Source organism: Ixodes scapularis, unplaced genomic scaffold, assembly GCF_016920785.2.
Source record: "Ixodes scapularis isolate PalLabHiFi unplaced genomic scaffold, ASM1692078v2 PGA_scaffold6__148_contigs__length_123643588, whole genome shotgun sequence".
In the NCBI taxonomy this organism is placed as follows: Eukaryota; Metazoa; Arthropoda; class Arachnida; order Ixodida; family Ixodidae; genus Ixodes; species Ixodes scapularis.
In genome coordinates, this window is record NW_024609881.1 from 106,500,993 (window position 1) to 106,522,364 (window position 21,372).

Sequence of the window (21,372 nt, forward strand, 5' to 3'; positions counted from 1 at the left end):
TAAATATATATATCCTGTATATTTGCTGGTTGGTTGTTGTAAACCTCTTAATGTCGTGTTATTTGTTTGTTGTTGTAGGTGTGTGAATGCATATGTTGTACCCCACTCCTACTTGGGCCTACAATGGCCAGTAGTATCCTCTAAATAAAATGAAAAACACAAGTGAGCAGTAAAAATCTGGACGACAAAAGTAAACACAGAGCCGTGCAAAAAGGCATTCAGTATATGAAACAGATACAGATATGGGCCTCTGGCGGTCCATCGGTTCAGCCTCCACACCGCCTAAAGACGGCAGTGTTGCAATATTACGAACCAGCGCACAGATAGACAGTTACCAAAAATCCAAACACAAAAAACTCACATCAGCGCTGTGCGAGTGTATATTTTTGTGTATTTGGATTTTGAGTAACTGGTCTACCTGTGCGCTGGTTCGTAATTATGTCGTACCAACTCGCCCAATCTGCCGTATTAATAGTGTTGCAAAATACTTAGATCAACTATAATATTAATGACTGCAGTGTATAAAAGCAAGCTACTCGTCGGAACGAGCTTGACGGTACGAGAATAAAGAGAATGTTTTCACAGTTAAACTCAGAGTCTGTTGCACCGTCTCTTTCGTCCTCAAGATCGAAAGTGCTACAGATTGGTGACCTGGACATGATGATTGACTCCGAGCACCTGCTATCCAGGGGAATGTTCTTCGTGGCCAAGGGCACGGCAATGGCTCTGCCTTTTCGGATGAAAATGCAGTAGGCACATATTCAACTTTCTCAGCCTCCACATCTGCAGCGCCTCCGCAACCACCTCTGCTCTGTCGCATCTAGCACCGGCATCTCCCAGCAATGGGCTGCGACCACCTTGCTTGCCCCACCGGCTTGGCAAGTGAATATTCATCGACATCTTCACACTGTTCACAAGGCATGTTGCTAGCCGACCAGGGTCTCCTCATCGTTGCCATGTCAGGCATTCGCTCTCAGTTCGGTTCCTCATCTTAGGGGATGTTGCATCGGCCCTGCAGTCGGCCGGCATCCCCCTTTCAGTCCGAGGCTGTACACTCCAAACTGATTGAGCCGGACTGAAAGCACGACAGGGTCGATTTCCCCCGTCTGCTGCCTCATTTCCTGACCTCGGCGTCAACTACCATGCACGGCTTCCAAACACTCTCTTTCCTGCTCTCTAGTATGTCATCCTGCTTGCAGTACATGTCAACAGCAATGACACCTCTCTGGAGCCGCAATCACTTCAACAAAATCGTGCCATTCCTCACAGTGCAGAGCTGAGGGCGATAGCTCTGTGGCAGTCTATCGGTTCAGCCTTGGCATCGCCAAAGATGACAGTGCTACTCATACTCGTCACCACGAGCTCAACGACATGAGAATAAACAGAATGTTTTTATTGCTCGGAGTCGGTCGCAGCATCTTTTCCGTCCACAACATCGTATACTCTATAGGTAGTAAGCAAGAGACACACTTCAGATGAAAAGAACAAATGCTCAGATCACACATGCCGCGGGTGTCCAAAATTATCCATCATGTTGAATATTGTTTTGGTTTTTTTAATTCTAACAGAAGACAAACATCATTATCGCGCAATCAAAATTAATACTTACGAAACACCTAATTCGCAGTGTAAGTGCTCATCGCTGAGCTGCGGCTGTGGCATATATGTATTTATTTAAAAGTGCACCGATGATAAAACCTTCAGGTTTGGCAACAATACCGAGATTACAACGGTTGTTGTCCATTATAAAATACAAAAGAAATAAAAAATACCGGAAACAATGCAAGGTACAAATCTGCACAACAGGCTTCCGAATTCAACTACTTCGTCGTACTGGAGTTTGTTACAGTAATAGCAGCTTTGGATGGGCTGTGAGGACAGCATTCACACTGAACTGGGTGCCTTGGTGACTATCACCAGTGTTGAGGAGTTGCCACTCCAGAGTTGGAACGATTCCGCACTTCCACAACCCTGGAATCGAATGCAAATAAAATGGTGGCAGCACTGGAATGGAATGGGAATGAAATTAGTAGTTACATTTTGCCCAGAATAGAGTAGGAATGGAATAGGCTTTGTTCTAATGCGAGCTGCTTAGATGCCGTCAAAGGGGCTTTCGAAACGGCATTATTGCACTTAGGTAACTGACGGTTTGGTTATCTGACTGCTTATGTTCCTTCGAGGTTGAAAGTGGCAACCCCAGTGAAGCAACCCAAACTGTAGAGTTGTAGGCTGACAAGGGCAATTTACTCGATCTTAATCCAGGGTAAGGGTTTTGTACCTCAGCGTTCCAAAAACTACCCGTGCCCAGCACTTTTCAGTCTGTGTTGTCACGTGACACGACCCACCGGAGTAACTCGGATCTATTTGGGTAAGATTTGGAACACAGCCAAAGTGTCGTTCCATGGTGCTGCGAGATGCAACCATAAGGCTGTTGGGACCATGTGTGATTACAGCACCAGTTGCAGGCCACCAGGCAGGGACAATCTCACACCGCCCGCACTTCGTTAATACACGTGACTCGATCCTCACTTATTATGTATCTCGTAAAAGTGGAGGACATATACGGTTCTTTTGCGGAAAAGATGGGCGACTTAGTTTTCCTCTCTGTTACGAGGCTTTTACACCTGGTGGTGCGATCAATATCTGCAGTGCCCCCATACCAATTGCCACTAGTGCTATGTGCGACCAAAGCTCAACTTAGTAAAATCAATGATTGCGGGTAGGGTTTTGAATTTTGCAGTTGTCTACGCATTTCACAACGCCAGCTTTACGCCGACGTTATTTTCTGGTAACTTAGTACTAGCTGTCAAGTGCCTTTTTCACAATTGGGAGGGATTGAGAGGAATGGAATGCAGCAGTTCAGCCATTCCAGGAGTGGGAATGGGCCCAGTTTTTCCTTTCCAGGAATTCAAAGGAATGGAATTAGTATTAGAAAATTCCAAGTCTCTGCAATGGAGTTGGGTGGAATGGGGAATCTTTTGTTTGTTTGCACGCCTAGAATGTTTGAGATGACTCGAGAATCTTGTTTGTTCGAGCTCGGAACCTTCTAGATACCTACGGGCTTACAAAAAGAGCTTCGCATGGCTGCTCGAGTCAGTCGTCCTTTTGTCGCTGTCAAAGTATGTGCGGCCTTTGTTACTTTATGTTTCTCGGCACAAGTTCGCTGCATTTAACATTGATCTGAAGTTTTATTAATCAAGTTTGTTTTTGTTCATGATATATTGGTGGATGTGCAGGGTAACGTAGTCTATGCCCATAAAGCGTACCATCTGTGAACACGATAACTCTGAAGACGACGATCGTGAAGGCGACGTCCTTGAAATCATCCGAGGACGACTCCAACTCTGACACCAACGATGACCTCAACTATGGCCTCGGAAGCGACCCGGACAATGAACTTGACAAAGCCCCTGGCTACCACACTTAGATGAAAACATCATGACGACTTCTACGCTGATGATGAAACGGACGACAACTCCAAAGACCAAACCCAGGTACAATGTCAACAACCAACCTGACAACGGCCTCGATGACAAACAGTTTTCAACCGTGGTGACGAGACTGATGACGACACTGATGATGACCCAGGCGAAGACTCAAACAATTTCATGGAAGACGATCCCGACTACGGCTTTGACAGTTATCCAAGGACAATCCGGACGATGACTTTAAAGGGCAACTCCGGCCAAAACTCGAAATTAAAGAAATTACTGGTATCGCTGTAGTGACACAAAATACGACCCCAGCCAAAATATTACGTCCGTGGGATGCCGCATTCTCAACTAATGCCGATAATAAAAATGTGACCCGCCGCGAGCCGCTGCACCTTAGCGGTCGGCTAGCGGGTTGCCGATCACTAAAGCAACATTGGGCCGTGACGTCAGTATCGTTCTTTTTTTCCTCCAAGCGTTACGCGGAGTGCGCTTCTTTGAGCCGCTACCACCGCTACTTGGACTTGTGATTGTCATGTTTAGCCATTGCTTTTATCTGTAGCCCGTGTAGCTTCGGTATAGCCTTTTGTTTATTTGCTTGTGAGGACTCAAAGACTGGTTTTAGCGAGCAACTCGTAGCGCCCAAGACTGCCCAGCTGTTCCTCGAAGGATGCCGAGTAGAACTTGTAGTGCTGTGGGCTGCTCAAACAACCCGCTGCACAACCCGGAGGTGCTTTTTCACAAGTTTCCAACGTACCAGAAATTGAAGAAGGTGTGGGTAAACGCTGTTCGACGAGTGGACTTTGGCTTTTACGCGCCCAAGGAAAAAAGAATGCAAAAACAGACATGTACAGCCCTAACGCAGCAGCCCGTGCCGGAAAGCCTCAAAGCTTCGTGTCTGTTACTGACCCGCAGCGCGAAAGCGAGAGGGCCCCCAGTACTGTACTTCACTGGCAGCGCGTCGTAGAGCAACGCCGCTCCATCCACGGAGCCCCGATGACAATTTAGGCCTAGCGACAGAGTACGGAAGACTGCACACACAGCGACAGCCGCTGAGTACGGTACTGAACGAATTCACTCGTTTTCCAGTCGCTACCTTTTGGGTATACTAGCGACAAGTACAGCATGGCACACGCACGGCGGCAGCGGCCGCCGAGTACGGCACTGTACGAGTTTACGGGTTTTCCAGTCACTAGCTTTTGGGTATACGCACTAACTCTTCCTACATGTGCTGGATAACTACCACATATACAGAATTAAAATAAAATCAGCTTACCTCCTACCTTTAGACGGCTAGCGCAACAGAAGTAGCTGCTGATCAACTTGCGTACTCGTTGAACAAGAACGATCCTGACGTCACGTTCACATAGCGGCTGATTTCTAGTGCTGCCAGGGCCTCGAGCGGCTAGTTTCGGTTTTGTTGGCCGTGCCCCAAACAAAACTTTGAGGCGTCCACATCTTTAAAACTACGCACAATGACGAGGAAAAAATTACACCTTGCAATTCAGGGACGCTGACTGCACTAAAAACAGTCATAATCCCAAAATTGAAAGTATGGTCCGGAGTTGCCCTTTAACGACAACCACGACTACAAACTTGACGGCGACCTTGATGATGAACCCGATGAAAATACCTACGGCAAGTGTGGTATCTGTCACGAAGACGAACAGGACGACGACGCCTGGTATGTCACTCAACGAACGGAGGAAGTTTGCCAGCTTGGTCGCATTTTGATGCAAGCCACAACTTCCTGACGATGACTGCTACAATCTTTGTCACCACGACGCCCAGTTTCAGCCTGGCTACCCACCGTGAATCTAAACACCAATTCATCGTCGCAGCAAGGAACTGTTAAAGTGGTGCTTCGACCTCAAGGTCATTCGCTACATGAGACCCGAGTTGTAAGTCGTTGGCCAATGGCACATCAACATTGTCACGCTGCCCTCTGCGACCCGTAGGCGATTCACGTCTTCCGACTCAACTGAACTAGGTATGCTCGGTAGGACTGTGAAAATCTGCTATTTACGAGACTCTGTATTTTGACCTAGTCTTGTTTAAGCTGTTAATTTAATTTTGTGTTGTATAAAGACGATGAGTCTTTCACAAGAGGGGAGTAATGCCACGTGCAAATAGCCGAGTCAGCAGCGTGATCGACTCACATGCCGCTGACCCCGCCAGCGCATGTCCTTCTTTCTTTTGTTTGCGTGACTGGAATGATGAGACGACTCTAAATTTTTTTTGTTCGAGCTCAGAAACTTCTAGATACCCACGCGCTTACAAAAGTACCTTCGCTTGGCTGCTTGAGGCAGTTGTCCTTTCGACACCATCAAAAGTCTTTGTTAATTTATGTTTCTCAGCACAAGTTCGGCGTATTACAGACTGATTTTAAGTTTAATAAAGAAGTATGTTTTTATTCGTGACAATATTTAGATGAATTTTGATAATTCAATCTTCTGATATTTCAAACTAAAGTGTGTGGCTTCCAGGGCCCATTTGCTCAAGCGCTAACCGCGGCTAAAGTTAACCGCAGTACCTAGGGGAGGGATTTTGAAATCACGTGACTGGCTCGGCAGGAATGCAGGGAAACATGGCGGTGCCCCGGTGAGTGAGCGCCGCTCGCTTTGAAACTAATATGTTGTTGTAGCTGCAATATTGGGCGCGTTAGTCAGCAATGAATGGTGCCAGAGGCTTTCGCTTTGCCTTACCTCATTTAAATCGCAAAGCATGAGCATATGACCTCGCCGCATTTTTTAGATAGTCTTTCGATTCTGGCCATTCTGGCCATTTCGATTCTGGCAATTTAGAGAAAGGTCTAATATGGTCTATTGGGACGCTGTCTGCTTTTGTGTGCTATTAATACCCGGCCGACTGAGTCAAGGCAATCCACTTTCCAAAGACATTGCCATGCTAACATTTATCGCGTTCATTTAGGCTTAGGAATGGCCAGAGTCGAAAGACTATCTAAAAAATGCGGCAAGAGCCTTGCTCATGCTTTGTGATGAAGTGAGGTAAGGCAAAGCGAAAGCCTCCTGCACCATTCGTTGCTGAGTAACGCGCCCGGTATTGCAGCTACAACGACATATTAGTTCCAAAGCGTGCGGTGCTCACTCACCGGGGCACCGCCACGCTTCCCCGCATCCCTACTGAGCCAGTCACGTGATTTGAAAATCCCTCTCCTAGGTACTGCGGCTAACTTCAGCCACGGTTAGCACTTCGAGCAAACGGGCCCTGGAGTTTGAAATAATGAGAGCCGACTGTAAAACACCATTTTTGCTACCCCAAGTAGCCATTTATTTTAGTGTAATTTCTGGAATCTTTTATTCAGACCGAACACTTCTTTTTCAATAAGCTTGTCGGCATAAAATTTAGACTATTTTTTATAGCCTAAACGTAGCAAGCGTTCAAAACAAATACAACCTAGTGCATCAGATACACAGAAAACACAATATTAGCAAATGCTACTTTTATTGAACACATCTGGAGTTTCTGTTGGATACATACAGCGCTGTGAAGAAGTACACCATTCTTATATGAAAATAAGCTTCCCACCAGTGAAATTTCTCAAGTTGGACAGCCTTGTTGTAAGTCAGGCACGTTAAAGAGAACCCTGCCCAAGTTTTCATAGACACTCTTACAAAGTTGTTTCATCCGTACAATAGCGACTTCAAGGTATATGTGTAGAAACTTCCCAAAGTGCAAACATTATGTGAAGAAACTGCATTTCAAAGTTGACGTCCTCGCAACCCCCCCTATCGGTAGCTGCTCTACCGGCAACAATGAAAAGAACTATAGAAAGACCGCTGAGGCCACATAACGTAAGACATGGTGTCCAAGATTCGCCATGGACAGCATTGTTGGTAGTTGGACTTGTTTGTGCTCACTCTTTTACCCAGTCTGTCGATTGACAGCTATTTAGAGTGCATGATAGGAACTATTTGTGCTGTAGACATAAAAACATGTACATGTTGCCCCCCCCCTTTGAATCTGGCAGGCGAGACCACTCGAAAATGTTTGAGAGTAGCTGTGTGGAACTGACATGTTCTAACATTCTGATGACACAATTATTCATATTAAAAGGTATGCTTAACCGAAAATCGAATTTTGCAAAACAACACTGGGGCGGTAGGCGGGACGCTGCAAAACCCCCAAAACATCACACATACAGCATTATTGCTAACGGATGGCCATATTTTTGGAAACATGTGGGATTCAACAAGGCCGACAAGACATGTGATGTCGCGATTCTCATTCCCTCTCCTCTAGGCTTCATCCCCTTAAGCAGGTGAACCGAAGCGGGAATGAGAGAAGCGAGGCCGCTTCCCCTCATTCTAAAGTGTACCAGGAGAAGTATGATGTCACATTTCTTGTTTGATTGTGCCCTTTCCTTTCCAAGAATACGGCCATCCGTTTGAGATATTAATGTATGAGTGATGTTTCGGAGTTTCCGAAAGCTTCCGCGGCCTTATTTTATGAAATCCAAATTTTGGTCCAGCATCCTTTTAAACAAGCTTTTTCAAATATTAGCATAATGAACATACAATTGGACAACTTGCTAACTCACAACAGCATCCTCCCGATGATGCCGTACAAAGGTTCTGTCACACGCACCAACCGAGGGGATTGCTGCAAGTCCATCCACCCTCAACTTTTAGTCACCTTTGAGGCTGAAGAACTGCTGTATGAGGCCCGTCCAGCCACTGCGCACACAAAGAGAAACACGGGAAATAACACTCAGTGACGAGCAAAGTCTCTGGGCGGAAAGCCCTCCATGACAAATGAGCACTGTTGGGTTACGGCAACGGCGTAATACACAGGTTCTGCTTCTCGGATGCCTTCACCGCTGCGGTGGGTGGTCGTAGCTAGTCGTAGCAGATAGTGTCACGTTTGTTGCTCGTACCAAAACACCAAAGCCGTGTAGTATTCTTGTTGCCGAAGTTCATAAGCCTACGTTCCCGGTCTACACACACTACACAAAGCCAGCCACGAGCAAAGCTAGCTAACCCCGTTTCTGCTTCGGCGACAAGCCGCCAGGGCGGTGACACCGCCGCTGAAACTTCTGCCTCGGCTCTTCAAACCAGGGCCCCTCAGTGCACAAGCATGACATTTGCTAGGCTGCTCTGCCTGTACCAAGTGACACGCGCCCGCATGTTCCCTCTCATAATTCTTCTGACTGTACGTGCCCCGTATTGTACACGGCCATACTGTGCACATGGCGAAAGTTCCCTTTTGAAAGTGCTACACGGTCGGCTTACAATGCTGCGAACACATAGCACATAACCACTATAGGTGACGACACTTGGGACACTTGCCATCCGTCGTTGTGGCGCAAAGTCGCTTTCTCAGTCATCCTCACAAGGGGCAAGGAAAGGCAGGCACTGCATAAAAAATCAATACATATTATAACACTGGCTGTGGCAAACTAGTTTCAAAGGTGATACAGTCATGTCTTCTTAATATGGACACCTCCGTACTATAAAAAGATTTTTTTTCTATAATGTAAGGTGTTTATATGAGAAAATTAAATTTAAAACAAAAATTGGATAACAAGCATAACCAAACAAACAGTTTATTCAGCTAAAAGATAATGAGATGTGAGTTTGCTTTATCGCTTTAGAGCCGTTTAACATGTAACACTAATGTCGTTTACAAGAACAGATACCCAGGCTGTAAAGTGATGATCGGCTGAATAGCAAAAGATGTTGCACTGTATGCACAAGCCGGATGTAATTGACACTTAGCTGCCGGCAGTTAGGATCCTATAATCTTATGATCGCAGACGGGAATTACATCTGGTGCCTACGGCTGGAATAATGTCTCGCTTCGTAATAGAAAAAGCACAAAAAAACACAGGATGGAGAAACCGGGTGTCACAAATTCAGGCTTCTCTTCATTTTTTTTAAATACTTTTATGATCTTTTTTTTGGACCACTTTAAGTGTTGGTACGGTCAAAAAGGGGGAGTGTGGTGCCACTTTTAATCTCAGTTCGTCCCGTCGTAGTTCCTTTCTAAGTCCCCAACGAATTTGCTCGTTTGTGGAATGGGTTTTTGTTAACGGGCGACGTAGATCATCCCGGGTCACAGTTTGTGGCTTTGACCTCGCGGACGGAGGGGTGCGTATGCTGGCTCGCGTATGGTGCCGATTTGACATGCAGGGGCGCCGCCGGGATACAAAGATGTTTACGCTGGCTAGCGCGCTTTTTGAAGGCGGCGGCTTTGCTCAGTCTGCCGCCTGTCGTGTTCTATGCATCGGCGATAATTGATGTTTTTGGACTCGTACGGGGGAATGGATGGGCACATATGTTTGGTTGTCTGAAAAATGTAATAGGTTTTGCCATTTGGGTCGTTGCTGTGTAGCTTTGTTTTTCTTGAAAGTTGACTGACCTGAAAGGCGGGGAAACGGGAGGTTGGTCGGTAGACGAGCCTATAAAAGGGGGTTCGGGAACAAAGAAGGTAGTCCAACCCTAGAGCTGGCCGGGTCGCTACTCAACGCGGTTACTCACTGCAGATGAGTCTTGGAACGTGTAATTTTTGGCTTCTGCCCTGCCTGTCGGACAAGTGTTTGAGTTTGTTGTGCTGAAGCGTGTGTGGCTGTGTGGTGCGCGGTGTCGACCTCATCAAGCCTCTAATTGGACCGCTGGACTTCGAGACGCCGTTCTTCGGCCGACAACTCCAGATTACGGACTGCTCTGGACTCGGCACCTACCGGAAAGCTAAGCCTGGTTTTCTAGGACTTGTCTACTGCATTCTCTGGCTCTGAAGTATGAATTGTTGAATGTTGGGAAGATTTTTACACAGTGCTACTTTCTGTCGCGACTGTTTTGGGGGATTATCCCATGTGTGTAGCGGTAACGTTCGAGCTCCATCTCGGTTTGCTCTCGTTGTTAGTGTCGGGTTTTCGTCACTCTTTTGTTGGCTTATTCCGGTTTTATGAGCGTCGAGTCTTTTTAGTATTAGCTTCTGGCTCGCAGGGCTCCATAGCTTTGAGCTGGAGTGTGGTTTGTGTTGAGTGCTCTATTGCCGTGTACAGCTTAGTTTTTCACTTTATTAAATCTAATCTTTTGTTTGCTTATCCTCCCTGTGTCATCATCTTTCTCTACTGATTATACACCAGGCGTGGACCTAGCGCTAGTCAATGGTCGAACTTAGCTCTCTTGTTCTTTTCCCGTAATTTCTCGTTTATTCTCAGAGTGGATCATTGAATTATTTTTATTAATTTGAACCCCACTCCGTGACACCGAAACAGATGGGAAAGCACCACAACGTATTAAACTCGTCGAACATTAAATGTTCTTGAATTATACCTCACCCATGCTTGCTACGTGATGAAGCCCAAAGGTTAGTTCAATGCCAATCAATATTAAATGTCTTTAGATGGGCACCTGCTGCCCGATCATGGCCTTTATTGCAAAGCACTGTTCACACATTTGCGAGTCCTGCAGTGCCTTGTGGAATGGTGGGCGATACTTGCTGTTCCGCAAGGCACTGCAAGACAGATCAGGCTCAACTTTTGAATGTCGACGTGCTTACGGAATGCTGCAGCAAACCAATCATTCGCCGAGGGAAAAAGAAAGGAAGCTGCATGCCTCCGTGTGCTCATTGCCAGTGTTTTCTGCTCTGCTATGTACCCTGCTTGTGAGATGTGATTTGCAAGCCAGCGCGGGATATATTTCCTTGATTTGTTTGTCTGTTCAGCTGTGCGAGGTTGTGATTGAAACAACCAAGAAGTATAGACCGCCATTCTTTTCATCAAGCTAAGGCTTCGCTCATCCGAACCGGGGACGATGACTGCTGTTGTTTACACGATTTTCGACAGCTATGTGGAGTGGCTTTGTGTTTAAAATTGCAATCCTAAGTGCAAAAAGAAGTTACCGCAGACTATATTGTTGAAGGTTGATTTCAACTGGCAGGCTCTGGCTACAACCACCTTAATATTCATTCAACATTGTTTGCATTTCTACTTACCCGTGATCGCTTCATTTGCCAAACACGTTAGTGGCCGGTCACCTTACCAATGAAACTAATGTGCTGGTGTCTCCGGCGAAGAATTCCCTCAGGGCTACATGCAATGCACAACCCAGTTTGTAGCCCGTTGTGACTGAAAGCTTTCACACTGGGGAAACGTTGTTGTCACAAACGCAGTCAAAGAATGCGATAGGATTGAGGGAACAGGGGGATTGTCCAAGTTGACTGACTGCATGAGCATATGTTTCTATCGCCACCGTGTTTCCTCCGGAGAAAACGATATAGAGACTCCTCGCGCTTGCCAATGCCAAGTTTCTCTAAAACGTCGAAATACGAGACACCCAGCCGCGAAGTGTCGATATTGCCGGAGAGAGTGGCGGGACAACGATCAGCGCAGGATCGCGGCTTCGCCACTCTTATGCGACGGTGTCTTCGGTTTCCGCTCTCTGCAGCTTCCACCGGGACGCTAGCCGTGCCTAATTGTGCTAGCTTTGAGCACCACAGTTCATAGGGTTCACAGCGCCCGAGCGAAAGCTCGCGCAAAAGAAGCGGCGAGCAGTCGAGTCGTTTCCAATCGACGGGGTGGCTAAACGCCGGTTGTGTGAATCGGGCTTAACGCCTGAGCCGGCTTGCTCAAAGCAAATCTAACGTTCTTGAATGTCATGTAATAAAAATCTGAGACGTGCTACATTCTATACAAACTTGATAAAAAAAAATCAAACACTCACCTTCGGCTGCTACGTCCGCCGTACCGCTTCGAGGCAGAAGCAACATGGCGCTCGACGTTTTGGGGTGTTAGGCTGGGGTGTTTTCAGTGTTGCTTACACGCCTAGTCGTGTAAACCGAAACCGGAACACCAATTTTTACTACCCCAAGTAATTTTTTGACGATTTATCACTAGCAGAGCGTGTAAAAATATGCTAACGAGTGAAAATGGGGTGTAAACAGGCGAAATATTACATTTTCGCTAACAGTGTGGTAGCTTACGTTAAAAGCACTTACGCTACTTTCGCGAGCACTCTGCTTGTGAAATAGATGCGGGTGGCTTCGAGCTTTTCTCCTGCACTTCAAAATACTACAACACCACCAACATATATTTCCGCGCGAATGCTGCACGTGCCCGAGGCTTGTCCTTAAACAGCGAAGGCTACCGGCACGAAAGTGCAGCCTTCAGAGGTGTTTTCGCGGAATGACCGCTTGCGCTGGAAATTTTTGTTTCAAAGGGATCGAGGTTTACGCGCTAGCCCGCGCGTGTCGCTGACTGGTTGGAGCTAGGAGCACGAGGAGCGCAAGCTCATTCTACAGAACGTGCTATGAACACCAGGAATACTTAGTCTCACCTCAGCATGGACCATTGTTGGTCAGACGTGCTAAAAGCGCGAGCTAATTGTTTTGGATGACGCCTCGGCAGGCACACGAGCGCTCGCGGATGCACAAGCACTGACACAGCATCTGCGGTTCATTCTGAGGTGAAACTAAGCATAGCGCGTGATGCACGTTAACGACCTCAGGTTAGCGGTCGTGCTGCACTATACTCTGTTTCATACTTAGCGTGCAACGCTGTCAGAGCTACTGGCGCGAGCGTGGGGCTTGATCTCGTTGATCATTTGCACGCGTTCTCGCTCAAACAAAACCATAGATGAAGCCACGCGCTCGCGCCAGTAGCTTTCACAGCGTTGCACGCTAAGTATGAAACAGAGTATAGCTACGCGTGTCTCATGTACAGCGTGAACCAGTGTCGCAAATCTTGAAAGGCAGACCGACCTCACGCCGAATAATCTCTCACGAACAGTTTGACCTTTGAATCGAGTGTACACCAACTCATTGCGTGTAAACAAGCACGCGTTTGCACACAAGAGCTCCGCGCACGACGCGCTGCATGTACCCATTTTCCGAAGTGTGAAGCGTTCGGCCATGCTCCGTTCAACAGGCTGCACCACCGCCTAAGCGCGACGTCATAGATTTGATGTAGGTGGGACTCTTGTTTAATTAACGATTCACTATGGCACATCGACTGTAATTTCGCCCTCATTTGCTTTGAAATAATGTTTTCATCCGAAATACTATCTATAGATTACGAATGTCGAGTCACTGATCATTTATACGCCAGGCGAGCACGGGATGGCGGCCCCTCTCATTGGAAATGCACCGGTGATTTTGGCACGGGTGTTTATTTCAAATTTATAATATAAGCACTCCTGACCTGTCCTATCAAAAAGATGTTTGCTTTTTTTGGCAGCAATGACAGCAGGGTTGCACAGAAGCATATATGCATTTAAGCACGTCCCTTATTATAGGGAAAATTTAATCTAGAAAAGTAATTAAGGTAAATTAACGTAAAGTTCTTTTGTATAAAAAAAAATTCTGCCATATAAGTGCACACGTCAGTACTTAAATGATTGTGTTGTTACCCATGAAGCGCGCGAGAAAGACCTTCTTGAGAAAAAATGTGAAACATATACTTTTATAAATATATTAATTAATTCATGTATGTATTTTCCGTGTTCACAAACATAACAAATAAATTATCGTTGTCCTATATATTTATGCATAATTGCGCATGGAATACCTACTATCAATGACACATTCATAGTGTCACTAAATCTTAGTTCTGTGGAGATGCCAAAACGGTATTCGGTCATATATTCCGAAACCGTTCGTAAAATCAAAAACAGAATTAAAAAAAAAAAAAAATATGGCAGCGCTACTCTTCCTAGGCCCCATCGTTCGCAAGGCATCCGTTCTAAAGTTCCGGGAAGCTTGCTCGTGGGCAAAACGATCTTGTTGCTTTCAAGGTTGGAGGTTTCGCGCGCAGAAAGTGATGTCAGGCGATAACAGGCCGGAAATTGATTGTAGATGTGAGCTCTTATTTCGTTCATCTCTAAGTTGACAATGCGGTGAAGCTAAGCGTTAGCCAACCATTCAGTGGCCTGACTCCTATCGCTTGATTTCGCTCGCCTCGCGTGTGTATGCGGAGAAGGGGTGATCACGTGGTGCGAGACTGACAGTCAAACGGTCTAACAAGCACGCAGTTTCCACCGCGCTGTCAGCTTACGGGGGATAAAGTCCCCGATCCATGACTAAAGGCTTTGTGTGGCAACTCAGGACAGCGTGTGCTTCCGAAGGTGGTAATCCAGGGAATCCGGACTCAACGGGCGCCTCGCTCGTTCCTTGCGCACCTTGCACCCAGCTTGCACTAATGCTCCATACAAAAAAAAAAAAGAAAAAAAAAAGAAAAATATTAACGAACTTTAGTGTCCGCAGCGCGTATAAGCAAACCATATCCCGTACAGTGCCTGGCCACGCCCCCTTCGGCGCGACGCGAAAGCGGCCATTTCATTGGTTTTGAAAATGTCACGTGACCTGACGTCACTTCCGCGCCGTTTGAACGCATTTGAGCGCGTTTTCGTCTTGTCAAGATGGCGTCCGCCGCTGCGCTGGTGGGTGAGACGCGCGTTACGCTGCGCCGCTGTAAACACTTCGTTTCACGCGCGTGCCTAGATGACTCGAATGCTTTCAACTTAGCGATGTGAACTCGTTTTTCGGTAAGATGAACGCCCAGGACTGCACGCCGAGATAATGCCACCGCATACGCGCCGCTGCCGAAGTCGCCCCTACGAGTACGACCACTACGATCGTCGAAGTTCGCCGCTGCACCGATGACTCGAATGCTTTCAACTGAGCGATGTGAACTCGTTTTTCGGTAAGATGAACGCCCAGGACTGCACGCCGAGATAATGCCACCGCATACGCGCCGCTGCCGAAGTCGCCCCTACGAGTACGACCACTACGATCGTCGAAGTTCGCCGCTGCACCGATGACTCGAATGCTTTCAACTGAGCGATGTGAACTCGTTTTTCGGTAAGATGAACGCCCAGGACTGCACGCCGAGATAATGCCACCGCATACGCGCCGCTGCCGAAGTCGCCCCTACGAGTACGACCACTACGATCGTCGAAGTTCGCCGCTGCACCGATGACTCGAATGCTTTCAACTGAGCGATGTGAACTCGTTTTTCGGTAAGATGAACGCCCAGGACTGCACGCCGAGATAATGCCACCGCATACGCGCCGCTGCCGAAGTCGCCCCTACGAGTACGACCACTACGATCGTCGAAGTTCGCCGCTGCACCGATGACTCGAATGCTTTCAACTTAGCGATGTGAACTCGTTTTTCGGTAAGATGAACGCCCAGGACTGCACGCCGAGATAATGCCACCGCATACGCGCCGCTGCCGAAGTCGCCCCTACGAGTACGACCACTACGATCGTCGAAGTTCGCCGCTGCACCGATGACTCGAATGCTTTCAACTGAGCGATGTGAACTCGTTTTTCGGTAAGATGAACGCCCAGGACTGCACGCCGAGATAATGCCACCGCATACGCGCCGCTGCCGAAGTCGCCCCTACGAGTACGACCACTACGATCGTCGAAGTTCGCCGCTGCACCGATGACTCGAATGCTTTCAACTGAGCGATGTGAACTCGTTTTTCGGTAAGATGAACGCCCAGGACTGCACGCCGAGATAATGCCACCGCATACGCGCCGCTGCCGAAGTCGCCCCTACGAGTACGACCACTACGATCGTCGAAGTTCGCCGCTGCACCGATGACTCGAATGCTTTCAACTGAGCGATGTGAACTCGTTTTTCGGTAAGATGAACGCCCAGGACTGCACGCCGAGATAATGCCACCGCATACGCGCCGCTGCCGAAGTCGCCCCTACGAGTACGACCACTACGATCGTCGAAGTTCGCCGCTGCACCGATGACTCGAATGCTTTCAACTTAGCGATGTGAACTCGTTTTTCGGTAAGATGAACGCCCAGGACTGCACGCCGAGATAATGCCACCGCATACGCGCCGCTGCCGAAGTCGCCCCTACGAGTACGACCACTACGATCGTCGAAGTTCGCCGCTGCACCGATGACTCGAATGCTTTCAACTGAGCGATGTGAACTCGTTTTTCGGTAAGATGAACGCCCAGGACTGCACGCCGAGATAATGCCACCGCATACGCGCCGCTGCCGAAGTCGCCCCTACGAGTACGACCACTACGATCGTCGAAGTTCGCCGCTGCACCGATGACTCGAATGCTTTCAACTGAGCGATGTGAACTCGTTTTTCGGTAAGATGAACGCCCAGGACTGCACGCCGAGATAATGCCACCGCATACGCGCCGCTGCCGAAGTCGCCCCTACGAGTACGACCACTACGATCGTCGAAGTTCGCCGCTGCACCGATGACTCGAATGCTTTCAACTTAGCGATGTGAACTCGTTTTTCGGTAAGATGAACGCCCAGGACTGCACGCCGAGATAATGCCACCGCATACGCGCCGCTGCCGAAGTCGCCCCTACGAGTACGACCACTACGATCGTCGAAGTTCGCCGCTGCACCGATGACTCGAATGCTTTCAACTGAGCGATGTGAACTCGTTTTTCGGTAAGATGAACGCCCAGGACTGCACGCCGAGATAATGCCACCGCATACGCGCCGCTGCCGAAGTCGCCCCTACGAGTACGACCACTACGATCGTCGAAGTTCGCCGCTGCACCGATGACTCGAATGCTTTCAACTGAGCGATGTGAACTCGTTTTTCGGTAAGATGAACGCCCAGGACTGCACGCCGAGATAATGCCACCGCATACGCGCCGCTGCCGAAGTCGCCCCTACGAGTACGACCACTACGATCGTCGAAGTTCGCCGCTGCACCGATGACTCGAATGCTTTCAACTTAGCGATGTGAACTCGTTTTTCGGTAAGATGAACGCCCAGGACTGCACGCCGAGATAATGCCACCGCATACGCGCCGCTGCCGAAGTCGCCCCTACGAGTACGACCACTACGATCGTCGAAGTTCGCCGCTGCACCGATGACTCGAATGCTTTCAACTGAGCGATGTGAACTCGTTTTTCGGTAAGATGAACGCCCAGGACTGCACGCCGAGATAATGCCACCGCATACGCGCCGCTGCCGAAGTCGCCCCTACGAGTACGACCACTACGATCGTCGAAGTTCGCCGCTGCACCGATGACTCGAATGCTTTCAACTGAGCGATGTGAACTCGTTTTTCGGTAAGATGAACGCCCAGGACTGCACGCCGAGATAATGCCACCGCATACGCGCCGCTGCCGAAGTCGCCCCTACGAGTACGACCACTACGATCGTCGAAGTTCGCCGCTGCACCGATGACTCGAATGCTTTCAACTTAGCGATGTGAACTCGTTTTTCGGTAAGATGAACGCCCAGGACTGCACGCCGAGATAATGCCACCGCATACGCGCCGCTGCCGAAGTCGCCCCTACGAGTACGACCACTACGATCGTCGAAGTTCGCCGCTGCACCGATGACTCGAATGCTTTCAACTGAGCGATGTGAACTCGTTTTTCGGTAAGATGAACGCCCAGGACTGCACGCCGAGATAATGCCACCGCATACGCGCCGCTGCCGAAGTCGCCCCTACGAGTACGACCACTACGATCGTCGAAGTTCGCCGCTGCACCGATGACTCGAATGCTTTCAACTGAGCGATGTGAACTCGTTTTTCGGTAAGATGAACGCCCAGGACTGCACGCCGAGATAATGCCACCGCATACGCGCCGCTGCCGAAGTCGCCCCTACGAGTACGACCACTACGATCGTCGAAGTTCGCCGCTGCACCGATGACTCGAATGCTTTCAACTGAGCGATGTGAACTCGTTTTTCGGTAAGATGAACGCCCAGGACTGCACGCCGAGATAATGCCACCGCATACGCGCCGCTGCCGAAGTCGCCCCTACGAGTACGACCACTACGATCGTCGAAGTTCGCCGCTGCACCGATGACTCGAATGCTTTCAACTTAGCGATGTGAACTCGTTTTTCGGTAAGATGAACGCCCAGGACTGCACGCCGAGATAATGCCACCGCATACGCGCCGCTGCCGAAGTCGCCCCTACGAGTACGACCACTACGATCGTCGAAGTTCGCCGCTGCACCGTAGCACCAAACGCTAGCAACTAATGCTTTCACCTCGGCGATGTGATCTCGTTTCTTGGTAAGATGAACGTTCAGGACTGCATGCCGACATAATGCTACAGCATACGCGCCGCTGTCGAAATCGCCCCTACGAGTACGACCCATAACGATCCTTGGAGTTCGCCGCTGCACCGTAGCACCAAATGCTAGCAACTCTTGCGGAGGACGGCTCGCGGACGCAGTGCTTCTTGTACGTGGACATGTTCTCGTTCCGCAAATGCGCGCCTGTCCGCGACCGCGGCTTACTGTATGCCTGCGTACGCGCCTTTGCTACTCTTAATGCTCAGAGTGCGATTTCGGAAAGCGGTGGAGGTGTTCTAGCACCACCAGTACAAGTGTCAAAGTAGGTGGAGTTGTGCCATCTCAATTCAGTTTTCCAGGTTGCTCACGCGTAACAGGCACGCACCTAACGTTGCTTTTCTATGCGAGCTTTGCTCCCGGAGAGGAGGTTAACGTTCTGTGTAGGCATTTATCACTCTTTCATCTCCCTCCTCCTTTCATCGCTCTTCTGGTACACGCACTTCCTACCTGGTGAGAGTAAAATTACTGTGGAGGAAAATGAATACTGTCATACGCTCTTCTGGTACACGCACTTCCTACCTGGTGAGAGTAAAATTACTGTGTAGTAAAATGAATACTGTCGTGCACTACGATGACTGCTACTGTGACACAGTCTTCGCCATGAAGTGAGGGAACAAGTGCAGTTACTTTGAATACAAGGAAGAATTTTATTTCACAACATGAAACTGTTTCAACAGAGTGGTGTAGTGCTGGTTTCCAAAAAGTGTGCCATTGCCTTTACAGTAATAATGACATTCTGTTCCTTTGGCCAGATGATGACGACACCTTTGTATTACATACAGGAACATCTTCATATTTAAACAAAACATACTTAATTATAAAATCATGTAAAAAAGAAATTTACAAAATGTCCTTAAAATAACTAGAATAAACAAGCATGTATACTGAAACATTGAGGTACATGAAAAGTCATAAAATTTGTACTACAAATCTGCTACCAATTTGACCATCTACATATTTACATGATCTGATTAAGGCAGTGGTCCCACGGCTGCCGTCTTTACTCTTGGTGTCTAACATTTTATTTTTACAGTGCCTAGTAGCTAAAGAGCTGTCGTTTTGCAGGCATTTTTCTAATATCGGTGGGTAAATTACAACCAAGCTTTATTGACATATCTAATTTATGTGATCAGAAAACTAGAAATTTAGAAATCGCTTACCGCTTCCAAGTTCTCCTTTAGTAGCACACTTAGGATTAATATCGAGTAGAATGCGAGTAGAAAAAATGGTAATCCAAACTTTATTATTAAAGGAGAAATCTTGGAAGCGGTAAGCGATTTCTAATTTTCTGATCACGTAAGTTAGTTATGTCAATAAGGTATTGCTGGAGTTTACCCACCGATGTTAGAAACATACCTGCAAAGCGACAGCTCTGTAGCTATTTCCTAAGTACCCCCAAAAAATAAAATGTTAAAAGCTATCATTAAAGACTGCAGGCGTGAGACCGCCGCCTTAAACAGGAAATGTGTTGCCTTTGCTCTCAACACCTCTGTGGGCGACATGAAAGGTAGCTGCCCCTAGGCAGACAGTGTAGGTCATCCTTGACCCTCAGGAATAGCCGTGATCAGCCCGCGAGTGGTGCATGAACAATGCCTGGCTTGTCTCTGCACTTCTCATGTGTATGGACTATGCATCATATGTAGGCTGTCAATGAAAAACCCTTTTGAAAACTAAAATCTGTCCTTGCTCACTATACAGGTGAGAAGGGCTGTAGGTGCGGGCTATCCACTGACAAATATTTCATGCTGAAATTAGGTCTTTGGGACCATAATCCGGAAAATATTGTATTAATACTAGTACATTGCGTGCAACACTTTGACTTGATAGAGTTCGTGGAGGGAAATTGTGAAATGTAGGTACAGCAATACCTTCCTTGGAAGAGGTAATTTTGTAAGGAATGTGCCATGTACATATTTCGCACAGATTAATTTCTCTATGTCAGATGATGCAAGACAGTTCCACACCATGGTGACAAACCCGAGCATGGAATAATTCAGACCGCAAAATAATGAAACGATACATGAGAAATTAAAAAAAAAACTTCCATGTTAGATGAGAAATCATGCTCAGCAATCTTAGAGCAGAAGGAGCAATGTAAAACACAAGGTCCCAATGTACAGGCACTCATGAAAGGGGGTGGCATAAGATCACAGTCATTAGAGATTACCGGTCATTGGTTTATTAAAATTGATTAAAAATAAAACATTTGACAAACACTCGTGCATAAGTGACACGTCATCTTCCAAACCGGCAGTCAAAGACCTCTTTAAAATTTGTACAGTGCTTTTAGATTGGTGAAAACACACGTATATCACTTGTACAAGCCCCGTACAAAGAGAGTTTATGCAAAGTGATTTTGATTAGACTTGATCATTTACAGAATTATAGTCTGTCGAATGTCGAGGCACTCCAGGGCATGCAGTAAAACAAAATATGGGTGAAGAGGGACGTGCATTATCAATGCGGATGCAAACCCAATCTTGCGCCATGAGGAAGTTCTCATTGTCAATTACACTTTCATCACTGGGTCACTCAGTCAAGTCCAGATGATCTTACCTCCTATTTGACGGAAGCCATTCATCGCCGCTGGACTTTGAATCGGTCGGAGGAACAATGTTTCGCTTATTTTTCAGGCGTGTGACAACAGCAAACCATGTATGATGGTTCCCATTTTTAAAGTGCATGGCATTGCTCTCCAATCACTAACATTGCTCTGCTTTTGGTAGATTAACACCAAAACAAGCTAGAAATGTTATAAAATATGCTTGGGACATTGATAATCAAGAAAACTGACGTTTTGTCCCCCCAAAAAATTGTGGAATGTATTTTCCTCATGACAGAGTCTTATGACGGGTTATCTCGTCATCGGCAGTTGCGGCCAGA